This window comes from Chrysochloris asiatica, unplaced genomic scaffold, assembly GCF_000296735.1.
Source record: "Chrysochloris asiatica unplaced genomic scaffold, ChrAsi1.0 scaffold00084, whole genome shotgun sequence".
Lineage (NCBI taxonomy): Eukaryota > Metazoa > Chordata > Mammalia > Afrosoricida > Chrysochloridae > Chrysochloris > Chrysochloris asiatica.
Window position 1 is genome coordinate 2973100 of NW_006408602.1, and position 8396 is coordinate 2981495.

Below are 8396 nucleotides of genomic sequence, written 5' to 3' on the forward strand. Positions count from 1 at the left end.
CTTGGACTTCTTCCTTCAATATCATTGGCTCTTGATCATATGCTACCTCTTGAAATGGTTGAACATTGACCATATCTTTCTGGTACAGTGATTCTGTATTCCCTTTACCTTATTTTGGCACTTTCTGCCATCATTCAATATTTTGTCCATAGTATCTGTCAATATTGCAAGTCAAGTGTTGAATTTTTTTCTTCAGTTCCTTCAACTTGAGAAATGATGAGCACATTCTTCCCTTTTGCTTTTTGAACTCCAGGTCTTTGCACATTTTACTATAATATTTGACTTTGAAATTTTCTGTTCAGCTCCTTTACCTCCTCATTTCTTCCATTTGCTTTATCATTGCTATGCTGGAAAGCAAGTTTCAGTGTCTCTTCTGCCATTCATTGTGGTCTTTTACTTCTTTCTTGTCTTCTTAATGACTTTTTGCTTTCTTCCTGTATGATCTTCTTTATGTCATCCCACAACTTTTCAGGTCTCCAATTTTTAGTGTAGATTCTATTCTTCAGATGATCTCTAAATTCAGGTGGCATATGTTCAAAGTCATATTTTGGCTCTCATGGACTTGTTTTAATTTTCTTCAGTTTTAGTCTGAGCTTGCATATGAGCAATTGGTGGTCTATTCCATCTGGTGAAGTCCATGTGCATAGTCATCTTTTATGTTGTTTAGACAAGGTATTTGCAGTGAAGAAGACATTCGTCTTGTAAATTCTATCTTGCAATTTCCAGCATCTTTTCTATCACTAACACGATATTTTTCATTGACGTATCCTTTCTCTTTGTTTCCAACCTTTGTATCTCAATCACCAGTAATTATCAATACATCTTCATTGCATGTTTGATCCATTTCAGACTGAAGACATTAGTAGAATTCTTCAAATTCATCATCACTAGGTTTAATGGTTAGTGCATAAATTTGAACATTAGCTGTATTAACTGATCTTCCTTTGTGATGTATGGTAATTATTGAATCACAGTCAGTACTATTATACTTCAGCAGAGATCTTGAGATGTTCGTTTTGATGATGAATGTGACAACATTTCTCAATTTGTAATTTGGCATAATAAATATGTTATTGTCAAATTCAAAATGGCCAATATCAGTCCATTTCAGTTCAATAAGACCATGGATAACAATGTTGATGTGTTCCATTTTATTTTTGACAACTTTCAATTTTTCTAGTTTCATACTTCATACATCCCATGTTCTGATTACAAAGGATGGTTACAGCTGTTTCTCCTCATTTTCAGTTGTGCCCCATCAACAAATGAAGGTCCTAAAAGTTTTGCTCCATTCACATCATGATGGTCAACCCTACTTTGAGGTGGCAGTTCTTCCCCAGTCTCATTTTGAATGGCTTCCAAACTGAGGAGATCATCTTACAGCAATAAATATGACAATATTCTGGTGCTATTCATCATAATTCAATATTTGATATTGAAACTGACAGTGTCCCACTGCTATGCATAAGGTTTTCAGTGACTAAATATTCATATGTAGTCCATTGCTCCTTATTCCTAATACGTCTTTGTCTGGAATCTTGACTGAAAGCTGTCCACTCTGGATGACCCTACTGATATTTAAAATACCAGTGGCATAGCTTCCAGAATAACAGCAACATGCAAGCCACCACAGCACAACTAACTGACAGAGGAGTGCTTAGTTTATTTATATTGTGGATTATGTTTGTTTTTCTAATATTGAACCATATTTGCATTTCTGGAGTGAATCCCATTAGGTCATGATGCATTATTTATTTTTTGATATGATGTTGAATTCTATTGGCTGGGATTTTGTTGAGAATTTTTTCATCTATGTTCATGAGGTATATTGATCTATAATCTTTTTTAGTGATGTCTTTACTTGGTTTAGATACAAGGATTATGATTGCTTCATAAAATGCACTCAGGAGTTTTCCATCCTTTTTTATGTTATGGAGTAGTTTAAGTAAAATCGGAGTCAGCTCTTCTCTGAACGTTGTAGATTTCACCAGTAAAGCCGGATGGGCCTGGACTTTTTGTTGTTATGAATTCTTAAATTACCTTTTTAGTTTCTTCATTTGATATAGGCTTGTTCAAGGTTTCTGCTTCACTCTGTGTTTGCTTAGGTTGTTTGTGTTTTTCTAAAAATGTATCTATTTCTTCTAGATTTTCAAATTTATTGGAATAAAATTCTTCATAGTATCCTGTTATTATATTATTTATTTTCATTGGTTCTATTGTGATGTAGCCTATATCATTTCTTATTAATGTTATTTACATCTTCTTTTTCTTTTGGTGCCACTGTTCTCTCCACAAAAATACACAGAGCAAAATGACTGCAATAAATGTATACCTATTAATAATTACATTAAGTATCAATGGATTAAATACACTAGTAAGAGTTGAAGAGTAGAGGATCCTGTCTCTTGTATGCAGGATCGTTCAATATGCTGCATACAAGAGACAAACCTTACACATGAAGAAAAACATAGATAAAAAAATCAAAGGATGGGGGGAAATCAAGCTAATAGAAATAAAAAATGAGCAAGAATGACAAATTAATTTCTGATAAATTTTTGTGGTGCTACTGTTCTCTCAAGGAGCTCTGGTAGCGTAGTGGTTACGAATCAGGCTGCTAACCTCAAGGTCGACAGTTTGAAACTACCAGCTGTTCTGCAGGAGAAAGATGAGGCTTTCTGCTCCTGTAAAGATTTACAGCCTCAGATTTAATGCATTTGAGTTATGGTGTTAGAGGAGAATACTGAAAGTGCCATGGTATGCCAAAAGAACAAACAGAGCTGTGTGGGAAGAAGTGCAGCCAGAGTGCTCCTTGGAGGCCAGGATGACCAAACTTTTTCTCTCATACTCTGGACATATTTTCAGGAGGGACCATTTGCTGGAGAAGGATATCATGTTTGATAAGGTGGAGGGTCAGAGAAAAAGAGGAAGACCCCCAGCAAGATGGATTGGCAAACTGGCAGCCTGAATGGGCTCAAGTGTGGCAACAATTGTAAGGTTGGCTCAGGACCAGACAATGTTTCATTCTATTGTATATAAGGTTGCTATGAGTTGGTTCTGACTCAGTGGCACCTAACAACAACAACAAATAGCATGATGCTTTTAATAGCATTATAGAGTACTGGTGTGGCTTTGTGGGTTAATGTGCTGGACTGCAAGGTCGAAAATTCAGGTTCACCAGCTGATCCTCAGAAACCCTATGTAGGGTCACTATGCTGACTCGACAGCACCTAACAACAACAACAACAACATGATGGTAGAGGTCTGCTTACTTATTTTACATGTTTTTCATAATTTTGATATTACTTTGATCTTTTGTTGTTGTTGTTGTCAGGTGCCATCGAGTCGGCACCAACTCATAGCAACCCTACGCACAGCAGAACGAAACAATGTCCGATCCTGGGCCAGCCTCACTACTGTTGCCACACTTGAATCCATCGATGCTGCCACCTGACCATCCATCTTGTTGGGGGTCGTCCTCTTTTTCTCTGACCCTCCATCTTACCAAGCATGGCATCCTTCTATACAACTGTTCCCACCTGACAATATGTCCAAAGTATGAGAGACGAAGTTTAGCCATCTTGGCCTCTAAGGAACACTCTGGCTGCACTTCTTCCAAAAAAGATCTATTTGATCTTTTAAAATCTATGACATACTATATTATGAAACTGAAACATATATTTTATAATTGCAGGTAGCAAATGTGTAACTTGGCATGTTTCTCCTCACTAAAATCAGTTTTGATACCATAGATATCAACAGTTACTATGTGATCTGCTATGTCATGTCCCAAATTAGATCACAGTAGAGACAATCATACTAGCTGAAACAAGTCGTTAACTATTTCAAGCTTAGATTTTCAGAATTTTCTAGCTAATTATAAGAATATAACAAAAAAGAAAGAAACCCTTTTTATACGCTCATTCAGACATGACATTTAGACCTTGATAGTTTATAATTTTTACAAAAGCCAAATGGCTATTACAAGTCATCCGTAGCTGCAACAGCTTACAAAGCAATTAAGACCTTTTCAAGAGTTCATAGTGACTATTTTTTTCATAAAGTACTATGGCACTCAACTAATGACATTCAGCTGCATTTAAATCATTTTTAATGGCTTGATTGGATCACAGTCATCATTAGAACAGAAAACTCAGAAAACACATTATTCATACTCCCTTTGTACAAATTATTGCTATACAAGCATTACTTAACAATTCCTTGGCACTGATGTTGTAGGTGCTGTCAAGCCAGTTCTGACCTAGAATTATAGTAACCATGTAAACAGAACAAAACACTGCCCCACTAAGTCTCACCCCAGACTCACAATCATTTCTGTTTGAGCCCATTGGTACAGCTACTGTGTGAGGGTCTTACTTTTTTTCACAGACCATCTACCAATCCATGGTGTGGTGTTGTACAATAAATACTGGACTGAAAGGTTAGGTTGAACTGCAAGGTGGGTGGTTCAAACTTACCAGCTGCTCCTTGAAAATCCTATACAGGATCGCTATGAGTTGGAATCAACTCGACAGCACTTAGCAATAACAAAAACTACCAAGCACAATGTTCTTCTCCAGGGGCTGATGTCTCCTGATATCATATGCAAAGTATGCAAAAGGAGCATTCTGGCTGTGTTTCTTCCAAGACAGAATTGTGTGTTCTTCTGACAGTCCTTTATATATTCAGTATTCTTCACCAATGCCATAATTCAGAGGCATGGGTTCTTCTACAGTATTGTTTATTCATTGTCCAGCTTTAATATGTATATGAGGGAATTGAAAATACTGTGGCTTGCAAATTAGTCCTCAAGGTGACATATTTCCCCTTCAATATTTTAAAGCAGTGTTTTGCAAATATTTGCCCAATGCAATACATTGTTTGGTTTCTTGACTGCTGTACCCATGGATCTTGATTGTGCATCCAAGTAAAGTGAAATTCTTGGTAACTTCAAACTTTTCTCCATTTATCATGATATTGTTTATTGGTGCAGTTGTGAGGATTTTTTTATTCTCTTTATATTGAGGTGTGATACATACAGATCTTCAACAGTAAGAGCTTCAAGTACTTTTTGCTTTCAGTAAACAAGATTGTGTCATCATCATTCTGTAGGCTAATACAAATCATCCAGTCATGTCAATGATTCTTCCTCTAATCCAGCATCTCAGATTGTGTTCTCAGCATACAGATTGAATAAGTATGGTGAAAGGATAAAACCCTGAAGCACACCTTGCCTGGTGAAAAAAAACAAAAACAAAAATCATGCAGTATTCCATTGTTCTGTTCAAACAACCACTTCTTGGTCCATTTACAGGCTTGAGCATAATCATAATTAGCTGTGGAATTTCCATCCTTTGCAATGCTATCCATAATTTCTTATGATCCACACAGTCAAATGCCTTTGCATAGTCTATAAAACACAGGTAAATATTTTTATATTTCTGCTTTCAGCTAAGATCAGTCTGATATTAGCAATGATATCCCTTGTTCCAAGTTTTAGTCCAGCATTAATTTCTGGAACTTCTCCATCAATGTAATTCTGCAACTCTGCAACTGGTTTGAAGTATCTTCATCAAAATTTGACTTTCATATAATATTAATGGAGCTATAGTGTGTTGCTGTGGTTAACACATTGGACTGCAAAGTTGGTTTGTACCACAAGATTGGTGAGTCAAGCTCACCAATCACTCCTTGGAAACCTTAAACAGGGTTGCTATGGGTCAGAACTGATCCAATTGAACTTAACAACAACAATGATATTAAGGATATTGTTCAATAATTTTCACATTCTGTTGATTAATCTTTCTTTAGAATGGGCATGCCCTCTTCTGACTCTAAACTCGAATCTCTGGCAGTTCCCTACTAATGTACTACTGAAGTCACTTAAATTTATCTCCAGCATATTTTACATGCATGCAATATAATGATATTGTTCAATAATTTCCACATACTGTTGGATCACCTTCCTTTATAATGGGCACAAATATGGATCTCTTCCATTTGATTGGCAGGTAGTTATCTTCCAAATTTCTTAGAATAGAAAAGTGAGTGTTTCCAGCATTGTTTCCTTTTCATGAAACGCTTCAAATGGCATTCTGGGATTTCCTGGAGACTTGTTTTTTGGCAATGCCTTCAATGCAGCTTTGACTTCTTCCTCCAATACCTCATTTCTTATCTCTTGGAAAGGTTGAGCATAGACCAATTCTTTTTGGTACAATGTTTCTATGTATTTCTTCCATCTTTTGATGCCTCTTGGATCATTCATTGTTTGCCCATAGAATCCTTCAGTCTTTCAACTTGAAGCCTGAATGTTTCTTTGGTTCTTTCAGCTTGAGAAATGTTGAGCAAGTTCTTTCCTTTTGGTTTTCTAAGTACAGGTCTTTGCACACGTGTCATTATAATGCTTTAATTTGTCTTCTCAAATGACTTTTGAAATCTTCCATTCAGCTATTTTACTTAATCATTTCCTTCTTTCATTTTAACTGCTATATATTCAAGGGCAATTTCAAAGTCTCTTTTAACATTTATTCTGTGCTTTCTTCCTTTCCTGTCTTTTAAATGACCTTTATTATGCCCCTAATGTATCTCACAAGTCTTCTGATCGTCAGTCATTAGTGTTCAGTGAATCAAACTATTCTTGAGATGGTCTCTAAATTCAGTTGACATATAAACAAGGTCATACTTTGGTTCTCATGAACCTGTTTTAATTTTATTCAGCTTCAATTTGAATTTGCATATGAAAAACTAAAGATTTGTTTACAGACATGCCCTAGTCTTGTTCTCATTAATGATATTGAGCTTCTCCTCTGTCTCTTTTGACAGATATGTTCATTTGATAGTTGTGTATCCTGTCAAAAGAATCCAAGGGTATTTGTTGTTGTTGTTAGGTGCCATTGAGTAGGAACCCATTCATAGCGACCTTATGCAGCACAATGAAATACTGGCTGATCCTGTGTCAACCTCACTATCGTTGCCACGCTTGAGTCCATTGATGCAGCCACTTTGCCAATTTATCTCGCTGGGGTCTTCCTCTTTTTCTCTCACCCTCCACCTTACCAAACATGATATCCTTCTCCAGTGACTGGTCCCGCCTGACAATATGTCCGAAATATGAGAGGCGAAGTTTGACCATCCTGGCCTCCAAGGTCTACTCTGGCTGCACTTCTTCCAACACAGATGTATTGGTTCTTTTGGCAGCCCATGGCACTTTCAATATTCTCCTCTAACACCATAACTCAAAAACATTAATTATTCTATGGTCTTCCTTATTCACTGTCCAACTTTTGCATGCATATGAAGTTATTGAGTTAGGCACACCTTAGTCTTCAAGCTGACATCTTTGCTCATCAACACTTTAAAAAGGCCTTGTGCAGCAGATTTGCCTAATGCAATATATCGTTTGAGTTCTTGAATGCTGCTTCCATGAGTGTTGATAGTTGATCCAGAAAGAATGAAGTCCTTGACAACTTCAATCTTTTCTTCATTGATAAGAATGTTGTTTATTGGTCCAGTGGTGAGGATTTTTGTTTTCTTATCCATACCAAAAGCTGTGGTCTTTGATCTTCATCAGTAAATATTTTAAGTCTTCTTCACTTTTAGCAAGCAAGGTTGTGTCATCTGCATATTGCAGGTTGTTAATGAGTCAACCTCCAATCCTGATGCCACGTTTTTCTTCATAGAACCCAGTTTCTTGGATTATTTACTCAGCATACAAGTTGAATAAGTATGGTGAAGAAATACAACACTGTCGTACACCTTTATTAATTTTTAACCATTCAGTGTTACCATGTTCTTTTCACACAACTCCCTTTTGGTTCATGTACAGATTCCTCATGAGCACAATTAAGTGTGCTGGAATACTTATACTTCGCAATGTTGTCCATAGCTTGTCATGATCCACACAATCAAAAGTCTTAGTGTAGTCAATAAAGCACAGGTAAACATCTTTCTGGTATTCTCTACTTTCAGGCAAGATCTATCGGACATCAGTAATGATATTCCTTATTTCACGCCCTCTTCTGAATCCAGCTTGAACCTCTGGAAGTTCTCTGTCAATTTATGCTTGCAGCAATTTCTGTATTACTTTGAGTAAAACTTTACTCGCATGGGATATCAAAGATATTGTCCAATGACTTCCTCATTCCATTGGGTCACCTCTCCTTTGAAGAGGCACACATTCTTTCAATCAGTTAGCCAGATAGTTGTCTTCCATATTTCTTGGCAGAGATGAGTGAGTGCCTCCTGTGCCAACTCACTTTCTTGAAAGGTTTCAATTTTTATTCCATCAATTCCTGGTGCCTTGTTCTTTGTCAATTCCTTCAATGCACCTTGGACTTCTTCCTTCAGTATCATTGGCTCTTCACCATATGCTACCTCTTGAAACAGTTGAATATCAACCA